General features: G+C 45.5%; 1 long non-coding RNA gene across 1 annotated transcript; it reads left to right on the forward strand.

The window, feature by feature from the left end:
- Positions 1-3,685: 3,685 nt before the first annotated feature.
- On the forward strand, positions 3,686-15,243 carry LOC134728521 (uncharacterized). The gene is made up of 3 exons (XR_010109006.1): positions 3,686-4,308; positions 6,101-6,253; positions 12,328-15,243. It is a non-coding gene; the product is annotated as an uncharacterized LOC134728521 (long non-coding RNA).
- Positions 15,244-18,229: the final 2,986 nt, after the last annotated feature.

Here is an 18,229-nt window from a genome sequence, read left to right on the forward strand (position 1 = left end):
TTTAGAAGTTTTACATTTTAGCGTAGGGAAGTCTATCAATTGTTTCTTTTATGCTGCTTGTTTTGGGCGGGTCTGTTTTCAGCTGTGACACTGAAAGGCAGAGAAGCCAGCAGCCAGGAACACAGGCCCTCCCTCTGGTGGACAGATTGGATTTTCTGCTCCTCTCTGTGAGATAGCAGTAACCTCAACTGACTCCTGCTGGGGATCTCAGATTTAACTTGGTGTGAGAGGGTAAGAAAGATACTCTTTCTTCTGATAGGGAAATTAACATTGGAATTATAAAGGTGATTTTATTTGTACCCTCTACAAAATAAGTTCAGCCAAACATATGGCTTCTATTGCAAGTCCTTGATAATCTGGCCTCTGTTTCTCGCTTTATTTTTATTTTCTAGAGAGGAGGCCTGTCTCTGTTGCCCAGGCTGGAGTGCAATGGTGTGATCATAGCTCACTGTGGCCTTGAATTCCTGGGCTCAAGTGATCCTCCCACCTCAGCCTCCTCAGTAGCTGGGACTATAGGTGCATGCCACCTCTCCTAGCTAATTTATATATATATACATATATATATATGTATATATATATGTGTGTGTATATATATATATATATATATATATTTTTTTTTTTTTTTTTTTGTAGAGACAGAGTGTTACTTTGTTGCCTAAGCTGGTCTCGAACTTCTGGCCTCAAGCAGTCAGCCCACTTCAGCCTCCCAAATTGCTGGGATTACAAGCATGAGCCACCATACCCAGCCTCAGTTTCTCACTTTTATTGTTAACTACTCCCCTCCATGTAGGCTTCACTCTAGTTCCATTTAATTCTTTACCAAACCAAACTCATACTTTATGTGTGTCTCCAGGAATTTTAATATGATTATCTGGCTTTCGAGAGATAGGAAAAAAGTCGTGATGGCACCTATTTTGAGCCAGGCTCTGTGCTGAGTGATTGGGTCAGTCAGGATAAGCCAAGCTATGTTGTAGTAACAAACAACCTCGAAAATCCCAGGATCTTACAGTGTCTATTTCTCACTCATGCTACTGTCCAGGTCAAGTTGGCTAGGGTTTGGCAATTCACTTTTTTTCTTCCAGAATCCAGGCCGCTGGAGCATTCTCTGTCTGGACCATTGCTGGTTGTGTTTGTTGTTTTAGTAGGAAAGAAAATGTGGCCAAATACAAATTGACTCTAGCAGTTTCTGCTTAGAGTGACATGTCACTTCTACTCACATTTTGTTGGTCAAAGTGAGTTACGTGGCGAAGACTGACTTCAATGGGCTAGGGCATTAGTGGCCAAAAAAATATCTGGATTGGCCCTGTTCTTCTGGTCACCACATGTTCAATTCCCTCTACCTCCTACATGTAGAACATGTTCACCTCCAGGCAAGCAATCCAAAGTTCCATCCAGCCACTAGTTCAGGCTGAAGCCCAAAGTCCAGGATCTTGTGTGATCTTGTGATCAAGTTGAAACTCATCAGGGAGAGGAAATAACTGGCTCATTTTGGTTCAGAGATCTATGAACCAAAAAGACTGGCTACCTCCCACCCACAGACTCAATATGCCGTGGTGAAATGGAACAGGGCAATCTCAGTTAAACACTTCTATTCGAAGGGACCAGAATAGGAGACACATGGCAGTCAGAGCACTGGAGAAATTCTGAAATCAGGCTGGACCCACATTTCAAAGGGTTCCTTCACTGGGCACGGGGAATGTTCCTTGATCAGGTCCTGACTCTGTCTCCTGGGAGGAATGCCCTAGTCCTGCGTTCTCCAGGGCTCTTGGATCCTGAGGGATCCTTCCTCTTCTAATGTTGAACTCTATGGGACCGCTTTTGTGAACCAAAATGGTTGAATATTGGCAATTTTCATAGTCTCCACCTATCCTTTCTCCATGTTGGAGAATATATTCAGTTTGTGGGTTAGGCATATTTCTCAGCCTGTTTTCTTTTCTTTTTTTTTGAGACGGAGTCTCACTCTGTTGCCCAGGCTGGAGTGCAGTGGCGCTATCTTGGCTCACTGCAACCTCTGCCTCCTGGGTTCAAGCGATTCTCCTGCCTCAGCCTCCTGAGTAGCTGGGACTACAGGCACGCACCACCACGCCCAGCTAATTTTTTATTTTTAGTAGAGACAGGGTTTCACCATGTTGGCCAGGCTGGTCTCGAACCCCTGACCTCAGGTGATCCACCTGCCTCGGCCTCCCAAAGTTCTGGGATTACAGGCATGAGCCACCATGCCTGGCCTCTCAGCCTGTTTTCTATCCACAAAAGATTAGAGGCCCTGGAGTAGTGCCAAGTCTTAAGCAATCACAATATCTTTGAAACCAGGCTGGTTGGTCTTGGTGAGGATACCAGTGAATGGTAATATAGTCCACCACATTATTTCATTGAATCCATACAACTTTCTGAGATAATGCTTTTATCATCCCTATGTTACAAATAAGGAAATTGAAGCTCAGAGAGGTTAAGTATTCTGTCCAAGGTCACACAGCTTGTACGCTTGTGAGCGAGAAGTTGAATATAATTGCACTACTATGCTGCCTCCTCCAACAGAAAAAAATAAGACTTCCATCATAAGGCTTGAGAGGGGCTGGACTGGCTCTCTCTGACCCCTGCACTTACTTAATTTCTATTTTGTTGTGCCATGATATTTTCATCATGGAACTTACAGTTTCTGCTCTTCCTGCCAATTCTTCTCATGTCTCTTCAATCAATCACCCATGAGAGGAAATCTCATTGGCCTTAGGTCATAGGTCCCTGACCAGCCACCTATCATTGGCTCTTATCAGGTCAGACACTCTCCCCTGATCAAATAGCTCAGGCTGAATTTCTGAGATACAAGGCATGGCTTCCGAGGCAGCAGAGAATGATTTTTATTCCTCATCAATACCTGCATATATGTTGTTCCCATTGCCTGGCATTACCAAGCTCCAGCTGTATTTACTAGTGATATAGTTTAAAGAACTTTTATTACATGTGCTGTGCTAAGTACATTTGACCTTCACAATAACCATATGATGTAGGAACCATCATTAGTCCCATTTTAAAGATGGGAAGCGGAGGCTCACCGAGACTAAAGGACTCACTCATTGTCTCACATTTTAAGCTTCATGGTTGGGGCTTCTGAATGAAAGCGCTTTACTTATACTATGAGGTCTGATGGTGCCTCTTCCTGGAAGCCTGTCTGGATTCCCCCTTGTAGAGTGCCTTCTCTTTGAGGAATCCTTCTCCTGCTCTTAGGAACTGAGCACATTTCGCTGTGTTCTGTCTGAGGGTTGTGTGGAATTCATCTCTGCGTATTCACTCATTCAGGCATGCCATCATTCATTGCATATTCACTGAGTGCCAGGCCCTGCACAAGGCAGTAGGGATAATTCAGATAGAGTCCCTGTCTTCACGGAGTTTATTGTCCAGTGGGGAAGACAGATATTAAACAGATAATGACACCAATAATTATTTAATTACAATTGTTATAAATGTTATGAAGAAGTCCAGGGGGGCTATGAGCATTTCTAAGAGGAGTCCTGACTCTGAAGGGTGGTGACCGTGCCTTTGAGAAAGCACCATTTAGGCCGGGTTCTGGAAGGGTAGGTAGGAATTGGCCAAGAAAAGGCTAGGGGATTGGGAGAAAGAAAGAGCGCTTTCAAGGCAGTAGAAACAGCTGGAGCAAGGCCGTGAGGCTAAGAGAACTTGGTGAGCTGAGCCTGGCGCAGTAGGCCCGGAGGGCAGGGGCAGGCGGGGGCCAGCACGCGCTGGCACTGCTGTTTGGATGAATCTCTCTGCTCCCAGCCGTGCCAGAGTTTCCCGGTGGCGGTTGCAGGGGCTGCGGTAAGGGGTTGCAGCGGGCATTCTGTCTCTGCCGAGCCAGCAACTGCGAGCATTGCTATTCTCTGGCCAGACCCCGTGCTCCTGGGTCAGGAGGAGGGAGGCAGCTGAGGACGTGCACAGCACACTTTTTATATATGTGGGGCCATAATATTTAAGTGTCTTGGCTGTAAGCCTGCGACTGGGTCCCCCGACAGCCAAGCCTTGCTCCGCACGCTCTAACAGCTGTCTGTAAAACCCGTTTATGGAGCCTCCATAAATTTCCCAGCTGCTGCAAACACAGGGCTGGGGACAAAGAGTCGAGGGAGGGAGGTGTGGAAGAGCAGCAGCTTCAGCGTCTCCGCTGGCTGGTCCTCTGGGCTCCAGCTTGCCCCCCACCCACCTGGGGCTGCCTTACCCTAAATTCGTTTATTGAAGCTGATCTTAACGTCGACCCCGTGGGGCCTGGCTGGGCGATCCAGCTCACCACAGATGCAGGCACTTTCAAGATTGCAGCAAAAGGTACAGTAAATCAGAATTAAGTGTCATGATAGTGATTTGAACTGACACTGTTTTCACCTTGTCCATTTACTGGGAAATATATAACAGGAATAGATTGAGCCTGTCATATTGTACCTGAAAAATACAGCTGTTAGGGTAGGAAAGGCAGCTGGCACCAAGGCAAGGTCCCAGCGGACAATGGGGTCTGTGGCTGAGCAGAGGGCGGGTGGGGGCTCCTCGTCAGCATCCCGTTGGGATGAAACCGTCCTGGGAGCAGAGAACCAGACTATGCTTTTCCGAAGGCCCCCAGGGTGGCGTGCCCCCAGGGTGGCATGACCCCACTGCTACAGGGACCCAGCAGCCAGCTCTGTTGCCCTGAGGGTCCAACCTGCCCAGGTTACAGAGCATTACAGAAAAACTTTTTATTGAAGTATAGCATAGATACCGAAAAGTGCACAAATAATAAATATATTGCTTGATGAATCTTACCAACTGAATACACCTGTGTTTCCAACATCCAACTCCAGAAACCACATCACTCGCCCCCAGAAGTCCCCCTCCCTCTGTGTCCTGCTCCAGTCTCAATCCTCCCTCCTCGCACAAGGGGGACCACTATTCTGATGTCTCAAGCTATGGATTGATACTATATCTGGCATTTTAATGAGGTCATTTTGGAATTCCCACCTGTTTTATAAAGTAGATTTTGAAATTCCCACCTGTTTTTTTTTGCCCCCGCTACCCAAAGAAAACAGGAACCTCTCAGCTTTGAAATAATCATTATTATTATTTTTTGAGACAGGGTCTTACTCTGTTGCCCAGGCTGGAGTGCAGTGGCACTATCTTGGCTCACTGCAATCTCCAACTCCCAGGTTCAAGTGATTCTCCCGCCTCAGCCTCCCGAGTAGCTGGGATTACAGGCCCCACCACCTGGTCTGGCTAATTTTTGTATTTTTAATAGAGACAGGGTTTCACCATGTTGACCAGGTTGGTCTCGAACTTCTGACCTCAAGTGCCTGCCTCAGCCTCCCAAAGTGCTGGGATTATAGGCGCGAGCCACCGCGCCCGGTCAGCTTTGAAATAATTTATAAGGCATATGAACAACAGATACCTTCCTCTCTCTTCCCAGAGCCTTGCTGAATCCCAACCCCATTCCAGAGGCAGTGTGGGCGGGAAGGATGGGGAAGGATCTGGGGTAGGGTGTGGGATGGGAGGGTTGGAGCGGGAGTCAGAAATGGGGTAACCAGATGTGGGAGGAGAGAGGCTTAGAACTGGAGTGGACTGAGGAAGGGGTGAAAAGACAGGGAGGGGCTGAAGCCCAGAGATGGAAGAAATTTCAGGACGGAGTGAGGCTCAGGAATGGGGTCAGGGACAGGGTAAGGGTCAAGGATGAATTGAGGGTCAGGTTCAAGGCAGCTTCAGAAACAGGGTGGAGCCTTGCGCATGTGGGGCTCAGGGAGGGAGCAGGTCAGAGGGCATGATGTGTCCGTCCTTTACAATACAGGAAACTGCACACGATGAGGTCCTAGAGCCAAACTACAGGTAAAATGCAGGGGAGAGACGAGCTTTTCTGCAGCCAGGGCTTAGGCTCTTCCCACCCCATACTTCCAGCTCCTGGCAGCCCCAGGCGTGGGTGGGTGGCTCTGCCTACCCTGCCTTTCCCAGTGGGAGCCCCAGGCCCACCCTTACTGACTGGAGAGTGGCCGCTTGGCCACAGCACCATCAGCAGGTGACCTTCAATGTTACTCTTAGCACCCTCCGCTCTGGCTGTGGGTCTGCTTAGATCTGGCTCTTACCCTTGTCCCTCTTCCTGCAGGGCCTGGAGCTTGAGCTGGAACCCACCCTGCTTGTCTGGGGCTTGAGCCGCCTTCATCACGCATGCCAGCTCACCCCTGAGTCACACCTGCTCCCTGAGCCTCTGGCTCGGGGCCTCCCACAGATGGATCACCTGCTGTGTACCTGACTCCAAGTATATCCTGTTGTCGGGGCGGGGGGCACCCTCAGCGGGGAGATCCCTTTCGGGTGTGGACATCCATCCTCTCCGTCTCCATCTGGAGGCCAGCCCAAGCTGCCCCACAGCCAGGGTCCACACAGCTCTGGCCGCCTCCTTCGAGCAGGAGACCCCTGGTTTCCTTCTGGTTGATTCTGTCCCATCCACATTCCAACTCCACTTCTGCCATCAGCCCATGGGCACCTGCTGGGCAGGATGGCTGCTCTCTTTTTCCTGGCTTTGGCCTTCAGTGCTTTGACTTTCAGCCCTGGATTCTTTCCACCTTTGGCCACCTCAAGGAGGACTTGTTCTCAGGACCCACACTAGGGCTTGGACTGGCTTCTCCCTAGGAAGCACTGTGCTAAGGGCAAGATAAGGTGCTTCCCTCTCCTTGGCGAGACTCTCCTTGAGCACCCAGGCCTCACCCACATGCTCACTGAAGCACCACAGTCCCCTTGTGGGAGGTCAGCTCCCCACAGGACTGCAAGCTCCAGGAGGACAGGGGCCATGTTTGCCTTGTGTAGTCCCAGCACTTGGCTCAATGCCAGGCACAAAGATGGCATTTTACAAATAGCAGTTGAATGTCTGCATGATGAATAGCTAAAAGCACAGCTTGGAAGCTAGGGAAATCTAAGGTTGAATCTTGACACCTCCACTCAGAGTATCATTTAACTGCTCTAGGCCTCACTTTTCTCTCCTGTAAAAGGGGATCATACCTCCTTTCACACGAGGCTCTGTGAGGATCAGGGGCAACAATGCATATTGATGTTTGGCACCATGCCTAGCACATGGCGAGCACTCAATACATGATACTGGGTATCGTTTCTATTTTCTCTTACCACTAGACCAACCACTGGTGTTTCTGTTCCTAGAACCACTTGGTTCCACACCCACCATTTCCACTCCACAGAACTTTGGAGGTTCTAGGTTGCCTTCAGCAGGCATCTGATCCTAGCCTGGCTACATGCTCACGCCCTCCTTGGGCTCACCACAAAATGTTGGCAGACCCCGCCCCTTCCCTCTGATCCTCAAGAGTCCCAGCTATGGGAGGCAGGGCTGGAGAAGGCCTATCCCTCCTTTACGGAGCCCTTTCTTCCCATCTGCTGGGAAGAAAGACCTTCCCACTGACCTTGCCTCCCTGTCTCTGGCAGGCAGTCCAGGGTCAGCTCCAGGGGAGTAGTGTGACAGGGGAGCTGGGGTCCGATGGCTGGCCATGGGGAGCCATGGTTCTGCTGATAAAGGGTCTTTATCGAGCTCCCTCTGCAGATGTGGGCTGCATCATTCACGGGACTCGGGACGGGAGCCCATTCATCTGGGGCACGGAACGTGAAGGGGCTGGGATTTCTCATTCGAGGGCGACACGGAGTTCACATCAGGAAATATTAGTCTGATGAGTTCCCTGCAAGTGGAGGGACTGTCAGGCATTAATCACAGCTGAGGGGGAGGCAGCGCTGGGCCCTCAGACAATCCCCGAGGGTCTCATCCTTTCTGGGAACTTCAGAACCTTGCTGGGCCTGAAGACAAGGATTGAAATTACCCTTGGAGGAGCTCAGGCTGCTCTCTGTCACTCTGAAACCTTTCTGCCCCCGGGGCTGGAGCCCTTTGTGAGAATGTGGACCGGTGGCTTCACCCCGAGTCTCAGTTTCCTTGTCTATAAAATGGCCTGGGAAGTACCTCCCTCAGTGGGTGATTGTGAGGCATACAGCAGGTGCTCCATAAATGCTGGTTCCAGCTCCTGCCCCTTCCCTTTCCTCCTCCTCTATTGGACAGTACACCCCTGGACAGCAGGATCTGGTTTATTTCTTATCTCCGTGAGGCCTATATGATGGTAGATGCAAGAACGCATGCATGTGTGAATGAATGAATGAATGGAACCCAGCTTCTTGGTTTAACACCGGTTGCAAGTAGCATTCTTTTGGCAAAACATGGGTTGCTGGTGCACAGTCCCTGACACAATGTAAGATGTCTCCTCCCCTTTTCCTGTCCCAGTCCACCTCTGCACTTCTGTATTGGAATAATGGCCACGTGCTGCAGGAGACGGCCAGGGACATCGTGTCAAATCAGATCACATCACTCCTTTACCCATTTGTGGCTCCCAGTGTTCTCAGGCTAAAGCCCCAAATCGTTGTCTTGGGGCTGCATGGTTTGGGCATCACCTGTTCTTTAGCTCCCCCACCCCCTTCCAGCCAGCCTAGGTTTCTCTCAAGCCCTGAACGCACCATGTCCCCTCCCACCGCCGCCCTCCATCATGCTGGTCCCTCTTCACAGCTATGTCACTGAGTTCCTGAACAAACTGCATTCTCTTCAGCTTCTAGGCTTTTAGACGTATGGTAGGGACCCCTCTGGAAGCTGTCCCTCCACTCCTGCGCCCAGCAGGGGGCGTCACCCAAAGGCTCCCCGTGAGCAGGGGCTGGGGAGGATGGCCACAGAGGGTTCTTCAGGGTCTCCCACATGGGTGCTGGGGCAACAGGCACATCCAGCTCCCAGAAGACTTCAGGAGCTCAGACTGGCATCCTCGGCACATCAGGCAGGGGGCCTGGAGCAGCCTGGGCTATGCCAGCTGCTGGGCTCTAGGGTTGGCTTGCTGCCTGGCGTCTGGCCTTGAGTGTGCCTTGGGAGCTCCAGGCACTGACAGAGCCCACCTGGGTGGCCAGGTGTCATCTCAGCCCCTCCCCTGGTGGCCATAGCCCTCTCTAGCCCCAGCCCCTGCTGGCTCCAGCTGGCTCTGGGCAGAGCGTAGACCAGTTTGCCTTGCCTCACTGAGAACCACTGCCTGCTGCCTGCCCTGACCCCATAGGGTCGTCAGCCAACCGGCCAGGTGATTAGCCACCTGGGGTCACTGGGGAGCTTTTTCCTGCTGACCTCGTCTCATTAGCACCTGGCCATGAGAGGCCATTGTCTCTGGCATTCGGCACTGCCCTGTAGGCAGGGTGACCACAGACACAGACGTGGCTGGAGGAGAGGGTGCTGAGCCAGGCGTGTTTTACGGCTCTGCCCAGGCAGCTAATGGCCTCGGTGACATTGCTGCTCCTAACGGCAGCCTCAGAGCAGTCATAATTCTAGAGGTGCCTAGCAGCCCCCACCCCTTCTCAGATCGTCTATCCTGGGAGGGGAGTGCTGCCAGGAGGTTTGAGGTCCTCCCAGCCAAGGGTTGCAGAGTGACCCAGTGGTGCCCACCCAAGCCAGGCTTAGCAAGGGCATCAGTCCCAGGCCAGGCAAGGGTGAGTGTGTGTGTGTAGGTGTCCGTTCATGACTGTACTCCTGACTCTTCATACACGTGTGGCTGCGTGAGCATGTTTTTTTGTCTGGGTATACGTGACTGTGCACGTCAATGTTCGTATGTGTGTGGATTAGTAGATGTATAGGTAAAGATTAACGTGTGTTAGTGCGTGAGTCCATCCGGATGTCTTGTATGAATGTGTGTTTATGTGTTTATATGAGCTACATAATTGTGTGCTGTTCACAGATGTGTCTGTGATTCTTTCTCTACGTGTACTTCACTGAGCAGTTGTGTGTCTACCTGTGTGACAGTGTGTGTTTGTGTAAGCACATTCACTTATATGTGTCTGTATCAGTGACTATCTACATCTTCATTTAAGATGTATTAATTGTGTACCTACTATGTGCTGGGCTTTGTTCTCGGTGCTAAGAGAACATCATTGACTAGACAAAGCCTCCACTTTGGGAGCATGTTACATTCCAGCAGGGGAGACAGAAACAAAACAAGTGCTGAGAAGAAAATTAAGTTGGGTTGACAGAGAGAGTTCAACTGGGTGGGAATGGGGAAGCTACTTAAGTAAAAGTAGTCAGGGAGGGCTTCTCAATGGAGGTGGCATTGAGCAGATGTGCGAATAATGAGAAAAAGAGAGCCACATGAAAATCTGGGGGCAGAGGGTTCAGACATAGGGAACAGCCTGTGCAAAGGCCCTGAGGCTGGGGTACAATGAGTGTGGTGAGGATGGCAGGCCAGTGGGGCCAGACCGTGGAAGGACTCAGAGACTTCAGTAGGGAATTTGGATTTTGTTTTAGGAGTCAAGAAAGCCTTAGGAGGGCCAGGCGTGGTGGCTCACGCCTGTAATCCCAGCACTTTGGGAGGCTGAGGCAGGCGGATCACCAGAGGTCAGGAGTTCGAGACCAGCCTCACCGACATGGTGAAACCCCATCTCTACTAAAACTACAAAAATTAGCCAGGTGTGGTGGCACGCACCGGTAATCCCAGCTACTCGGGAGGCTGAGGCAGGAGAATCACTTGAACCCGGGAGGTGGAGGTTGCAGTGAGCTGAGATCATGCCACTGCACTCAGCCTGGGCAACAGAGTGAGACTCTGTATCCAAAAAGAAAAAGAAAAAGAAAAAAGAAAGAAAGAATTAGTCATGGGAATGGCAAGTCTTAAGACAGTCTCTTGGGTAGCTCTGCGAGAATAGACTGGTGGGTGGGGAAGAAGGATCAGGAGGGAGAAAGGGGAGGATCAACACAGCAGCAGTGGGGAGCTGGCCAGTGACCAGACATGGACCCAGCTTTCCCACAACTTTTATTTTGAAAAAATTCAACTTCACCAAAAAATGGAAAGAAAAGAATAGTTACTATCCCCTAGCTTCACCAACCTATTAAAATCTTGTAACATTGGTTTTCTCCCCTACCCAGCCTCATTTGGGAGTTATTTGCAGACATCACAACATTTCACTTCAAAATACTTCAGAGTATCTTGTAAGAGCAAGGACACTCTCCTACATAACCACAGTACCATGGTCAACCCAAGAAGTTCAACACTGATCCAATAATATCTGGTATCACTTTAATTGTCTCCCAAAGGCCCCATCTCCAAATACTGTCCTATTGGGAATTAGAATTTCGACATATGAATTTGTGGAGAACACAATTAAGTCCCAGCACCATCCATGGTATATGGGGAAGTATTCAAGCCACAGGGACGACAGGGTCCCCTCGTCTGGCTGAGCTGGGGGTGCTTGTGCCAGTGCTGCACCATTCCAGCTGCTGAGATGGCACCTTTTTTAGGGACACTTGGTGCTGACAGGAGACAGTTCCGTAAGGAGAATGCACGAGGATAGAGGTCCCGGGCCCAGGACCTCCTGTGACAGTGCCCCAGGCATCTGTGTCAGGATTACAGAGGTAGGAGGAGACGCAGTGGAGGAGGGGCAGGTTAGACTCTGTAACCCGGGTTCTGAAACTCCCAGAAGGCTACACTTTCATCTTTTCTTCTTCTTTTGACTCTTTTTCTTTTTTTAAAAAATTGCTTTATTGAGACATGATTGACGTATAAAAAGCTGTGCATATTTAATCTATTCAACTTGATGCGTTTAGGGATAAGTATATACGTGTGAAACCATCATCATCAAGGCCATAAACATATTCATCACCTCCCAAAGTTTCCTCCCACCCCCTTTATTATTTTTCTGACCTTTTTATTAAAAAAGAAAATAGGATATATATATATATATATATATATATATAGTGTGTGTGTGTGTATGTATGTGGTATGCATATATATGTATTTTGTATATGTATATGTAATCTATATAATCTGGACCTGCCTTCATCAAAATGTTAAAAGTGATTAGCTCTGGAGAATGGAAATGGGGTTGGTCTTTTAGTTTTCACTTTTGACTCTATATACTTCTGGAGTTAAAAAAATCTTTCTTCATGATAAAAATACCTTTACTTTTTCTATTTATGTAGTTAACACATACTTAAAAGATTTTTTAAAAAATAGTGTTTAAAGGCCAGGTGCAGTGGCTCATACCTGTAATCTCAGCACTTTGGGAGGCCAAGGTGAGAGTGTCATTTGAGGCCAGGAGTTTGAGAACAGCTTGGGCAACATAGCAAGACCCCATCTCTACAAAAAATTAGCCAGGCATGGTGATGTTTGCCTGTATTCCTAGCTATTTGGGAGGCTGAGACAGGATCCTTTGAACCCAGGAGTTTGAGGCTGCAGTGAGCTATGTTCATGCCACTGCATTCCAGCCTAGGTGATAAGTTGTAAAGACTCTGGATTTTATTATGTTCTTCTGAGTGTCGACTTTTTATTTTTGCAGGCAGTTAACTTGGCTGAACTCAAACTTCAAACTCTCCCCATTTTGGGAGGCCAAGGTGGGAGGATCACTTGAGGCCAGGAGTTGGAGACCAACCTGGGCAACATAGCAAGGCCTCATCTCTACCATAAATAAAAAGGTTTTAAGAAAGAAGTATATAAAATTGTATAAAGAACAAATTAATAATTCCCTAAACCTCACCATGGACATTTTGATCCTGCTCAAACACCTTTCTTTTTTCTTTTTCTTTTTTTTGTTTTTTTTGAGATGGAGTCTTGCTCTGTCACCCAGGCTGCGGTGCAGTGGCACGATGTCAGCTCACTGCAACCTCCACCTCCTGGGTTCAAGCAATTCTCCCTGCCTCAGCCTCCTGAGTAGCTGGGATTACAGGCACCTGCCACCACGCCCGGCTAATTTTTGTATTTTTAGTAGAGACAGGGTTTCGCCATGTTGGCCAGGCTGGTCTTGAACTCCTGACCTCAGGTGATCCACCCTCCTCGGCCTCCCAAAGTGCTGGGATTACAGGCATGAACCACCGTGCCCAGTCCTCAAATACCTTTCTGTTTCTCTGCTTTCATACACACGTTTGTCCACAAATATATCACATACTTTGCTGTTTTCACGGAAACTTTTAAAACGCTTTTGTTTTGTCTGACCCTCTTTTCCATCTCCCTGGTCTTTCCCTGATATTCCCCAAACCAAAGTTAATAACCTGGCGTGTATCCCATATCTTCCATGTGCCTGTGCATCGTATACATATAGGGCTTGCTGATCTTTATTTGACCAAATGGATCACATTACATATATTTCTTGAATTTTTCAACTAACAATGCATTGTGGAAACCCATCCAAGTGAATCTATTCTTTTTTTTTTTTTTTTTGAGACAAAGTTTCGCTCTTGTTGCCCAAGCTGGAGTGCAATGGCGTGATCTCGGCTCACTGCAGCCTCCACCTCCCAGGTTCAAGCGATTCTTCTGCCTCAGCCTCCTGAGTAGCTGGGATTACAGGCGCACACCACCATGTCCAGCTAATTTTTTGTATTTTTAATAGAAATGGGGTTTCACCATGTTAGCCAGGCTGGTCTCGAACTCCTGACCTCAGGTGATCTGCCCACCTTAGCATCCCGAAGTGCTGGGATTACAGGCATGAGCCACCGCACCCGGCTGAATCTATTTTTTTTAATGGTTGCTTCTTGTTCCATGGCATGACCGTATAATTATTTAAACCCTTTTCTATTGACAGATTCTTTCTAGCTCTTTGGCCACTACAAATATTGTGACATTAACACCTTTATATATTCCTACATCTGAGTGCTTTTGTTTATTTCTGGGACAAATTTCTTATGAGTGGGATTGTTGGGTTGAAGCCTATGTATACTTAGATCTTTAAAATAGATTTGTTCCATATTGCTTTCCAAAAAGGCAGTATCAGTTCTCATTTGAACCAGCAATGTATGAAAATATACTTTTCCTATCACTCTCATCAGTAGTAGGTGTTAACATTCTTTTGAATTTTTGCCAGTATGACGGGTGAGAAGTGCTACCTCATTGTTACTTTAATTTGCATTTCCCTGAGTACTAGGAGGTTGAGCCATACGTTTATTGGCCATTTGGGTTTACTCTTCTCTGAGCCTATTCATATCCTGGGAATATTTTTCTACTGGATGCTTTGTCTTTTGCTTAACAATTTGTAAGAGCTAAAAATTAACTCTTTCTCCGTCGTAGGCGTTGCGAATATGTTTTCCCCAAATTCAGTGCTTGTCTTTTAGCTTTGTTTATGGGAACATTTAGCCATCTAAAAATGTTTAAAATTTATTTATTTTTTACTTTTTTGAGACAGAGTCTCACTCTGGTGCCCAGGCTGCAGTGCTGTGGTGCGATGTTGGCTCACTGCAACCTCCGCCTCTGGGTTCAAACAATTCTCCTGCTGAGCCCAGTCTCCTGAGTAGCTGGGATTACAGGCACCCACCACACCCGGCTAATTTTTGTATTTTTAGTAGAGACGGGGTTCCACCATGTTGGCCAGGCTGGTCTTGAACTCCTGACCTCAGGTGATCGGCCTGCCTCAGTCTCCCAAAGTGCTGGGATTACAGGCATGAGCCACCGTGCCCGGCCTAAAAAAGTTTAAATTGTATGTAGTCAGAGAGTTGTACTTCCAATAATGACAGAGTACCTTGTAAAAGACAATCTCTCCCACAGATAGCAATTATAAATTCTGGACAAAAGGCTAGGTGGGGGCCCTAAAAGTGACCCAAACCAGGCAGAACTTATAACATCTGACATTTGTAAGAAGGGAATGACAGTGTTTCTTATTTTTATATTTTATATGACTGGCTCCCCTCTGAGGCCAGAGGCTTGGCTGCCATCAAATTCAGGCCTCCCTGGGTCACTGCCCTGCGGGCCCCACATAGCACCACATAAGTCAGTTAAAAGTTGGATAGAAATCTGCATTCTTACTTGTTAAGGAATCACAGGGCAGAATCTGGGACTTCCACAGAAATTGAAAAGTAAAGGAGGAAATTCCGGGAAGGAGAACTCCATGGAGGTATATGTTCCGAATTCTCCACCCAAACTTCAGGCTGTTTTCTGAACTGTGAATTCATCTGGGAGGCTCCTGGAATCCTAACTGTGGCTAAAATAACTGAACAGAGATTTCAGCTGCTGTCTACCAGAGGGGAGAGTTTGAAGTTTGAGTTCAGCCAAGTTAACTGCCTGCTAAAATAAAAAGTCGACACTCAGAAGAACATAATAAAATCCAGAGTCTCTACAACTTATCATTGACAGTGTCCAGGATACAATCCAAAACTACTAGACATATGAAGAAACGGCAAAATGTGAGCCATATTAATAGAAAAGGCAATCAATGGAGAATAACCTTAATGTGACCTAGATGTTAGAATTAAGAGACAAGAATTTAAAAGTAGCCATTATAACTATGCTCAAGGACATGAAGAAAAATATACTAGCAATGAATGATTAAACAGAAAACTTCAGTTGGAAATAGACTATACAAATGAGCAAATGGGAATTCTAGAACCAAAAAATACAATATCTGAAATAAAAATTAACTGGATGAGATTAAATTTTATGTAGTCAAAAACGATTATTTCTTTATAGATTCTAGGTTTCTTGTCACAGGTAAAAGTGCCCCCTACACACTGCATTATACATGTATTCGCCTAAATTTTTTTCTAAGGTTTTATGTTTTGTTTTTATATTTAAGTCTTATTAACCCATTGGAGTTTAAATTTGTGTTGGTTTGAAGGATCCAACTTCATTTTCTTACAATCAAATAGCTGCTTTTTGCTAGCATTATTTATTAATTTTTATCTTAATGAGGTAAAGTATTTATTATGTATTAAATTTTCATACTACGACATATTTCTGGGTTCTTTATTCTGTTCCAAAATTTTCTGTGAATCCACTAATTCTATGCCAATACCATGTTGTTGGATTCTAGTGGCTTTATAGTATATTTTAATATCTATAAGGCAAGGCAAGATATTTCCCTTTAAATTTTTTTTGGCCATTCTTAGACATTTATTCTTTTACATGAACTTTATTATCATTTCATCCAATTAAAAATGGTTCTATAATCAGATGGTATTATAATGTAACTCATTATAATGAGTTATAATGGTACTATAATATAATTCATTACATTTATACATTACTGTTGGGAGAATTGACATTTTATATTAAGCCTTTCCCTCCAAAAATATGGTATATATTTTCCAGTTTTTCATATTACATTTTAAAGTTTTTCAATAAAATTTCATAATTCAATAAAATTGAGGTGAACTAGAGACTTTATTTTTATATATTTCTTATTATTTGAATAATAATAGAAAACTTTTCTTTAAAACTTTTATTTTAAGTTCAGGGGTACAAGTGCAGGTTTATTACACAGGTAAACTTGTGTCATGGGGGTTTGGTGTACAGATTATTTCATCACCCAGTTATTAAGCCTAGTACCCATTAGTTATTTTTCCTGATCCTCTCCCTCTTTCCATCCTCCATCGTCTGAAAAGCCCCATTTTGTTTAATTTCCCCTCTATGTGTCCATGTGTTCTCATCATTTAGCTCCCACTTATAAGTGAGAAGATGCAGTATTTGGTTTTCTGTTCCTGTGTTAGTTTGCTAAGGATAATGGCCTCTGTCTCCATCCATGTCCCTGCAAAGGACAGTATCTTATTCTTTTTTTATGGCTGCATAGTATTCCATGATGTATATGTACCACATTTTCTTTATCCAGTCTATTATTGGTAGGCATTTATGTTGATTCCATGTCTTTGCTATTGTGACTAGTGATTATACACCGTTGGTGGGAGTGTAAATTAGTTCAACCATTGTGGAAGACAGTGTGGCAATTCCTCAAAGACCTAAAGACACAAATACCATTTCACTCAGCAATCCCATTATTGGGTATATACCCAAAGAAGTATAAATCATTCTATTAAAAAAACACATGCATGCATATGTTCATTGCAGTGCTGTTGGCAATAGCAAAGACATGGAACACATATTTTAAAAAATAACTTAAACTAATTTTCCTCTCAATAAAAGTAACATATGTCTTAAGTTGATTGGTAGCTTCATGATATTTTATGACATCGTCAATACTGTGTGTGTAAAATGTTTTATTTTAACATTGTGAAAAAGACTAGTATATATATTGCATTTTTTTCAGACAATGCATAAAGCTATAAAGAAGAAAATAAAAGGCATCTGAAATTCCACTAATCAGTAATAACCATTTCAATCATTAACTTTTTGGTCTATTTAATTCCAGATTGTTTTTCCATTTTCTGTGTATATAGATTCATACACACACACACAGATACACACGTATACATGTTTTAAAATATAAATTATATGTATATGTGTATATGTATACATGTGCATAAATCTAAGATATTTGTGTGTATCTGACATAAACACACATATATACATCAAAATGTGTGTATTATATGTTACATACATAATTATTTAACAATAGTTTTAAATAATGAGTTTTTTAATATATCATGAACATATTTCTATTTCCATACAGATACATCGTCATAATTTTCAGAAAATGTATAAACACCTTTATATCAATGCATAACATTTTAGTCAGCAAACCCATTTTATATATTTAATGATAACTTTGCTATTGGCCATGGAATTTTCCATTTTCACCATAATAAACACCACTCTTGCTCTCTTGTCCTTTAGCATTCATAGATAAATCCTTAGAAGGGATTTCTAGGATTCTCCACCCATTTTTGAGAACTTTTATCAACAGGGAAGTGGAGTTGGAAAAGTGGCCAGTGGGGGGCCAGGGTCTAATAATTTGCAAAACCCAGAAAATTCTGGATGGCCCAGAGTACTCGCTTTCTTAGGATAGCCAGTGCTTGGTGGGCATCAGATGGTGATGGGCCAGAATGTGATCCAGAAATTTGGTCCCCACACTTTAAAAGATTTTTTAAAAAGAGGTCTTTTCTTGCGCTTTATTCCAGGAAGTTTATACTCATTATTTCACCTAATCCTTACAACAGCACTGTGAGGTTGATAACTATTACATGATCCATTTCACAGAGAAAGAGACTGAGGACTACAGAACTCAAGACATTCATCCAAGGTCATTTCTTGGGATTATACTGGACTGCCACAGCCCAGGAGAACCATGGGTTCTGCTGGAATTATGAGCACAAAGTCAAGAGTGACACTTAGGATCTCATCCAAGCGTGTGAGGAACTAAGGTTGAAGATGCCCTGGAATTTTCCATTCAGGAGGTCCAGGAACATGGCTGGATGATTCATGGGCCCCAGAGGATCCCCTTTTCTGTAGCAATCCCAGATGGGTCTGGGCTTCCTGTCCCTTGCTGCCCCCTACACAGGCTCATTGGTGCTTGCTGGACAGTT

The sequence above is a fragment of the Pan paniscus genome, chromosome 11 (assembly GCF_029289425.2).
Source record: "Pan paniscus chromosome 11, NHGRI_mPanPan1-v2.0_pri, whole genome shotgun sequence".
In the NCBI taxonomy this organism is placed as follows: domain Eukaryota; kingdom Metazoa; phylum Chordata; class Mammalia; order Primates; family Hominidae; genus Pan; species Pan paniscus.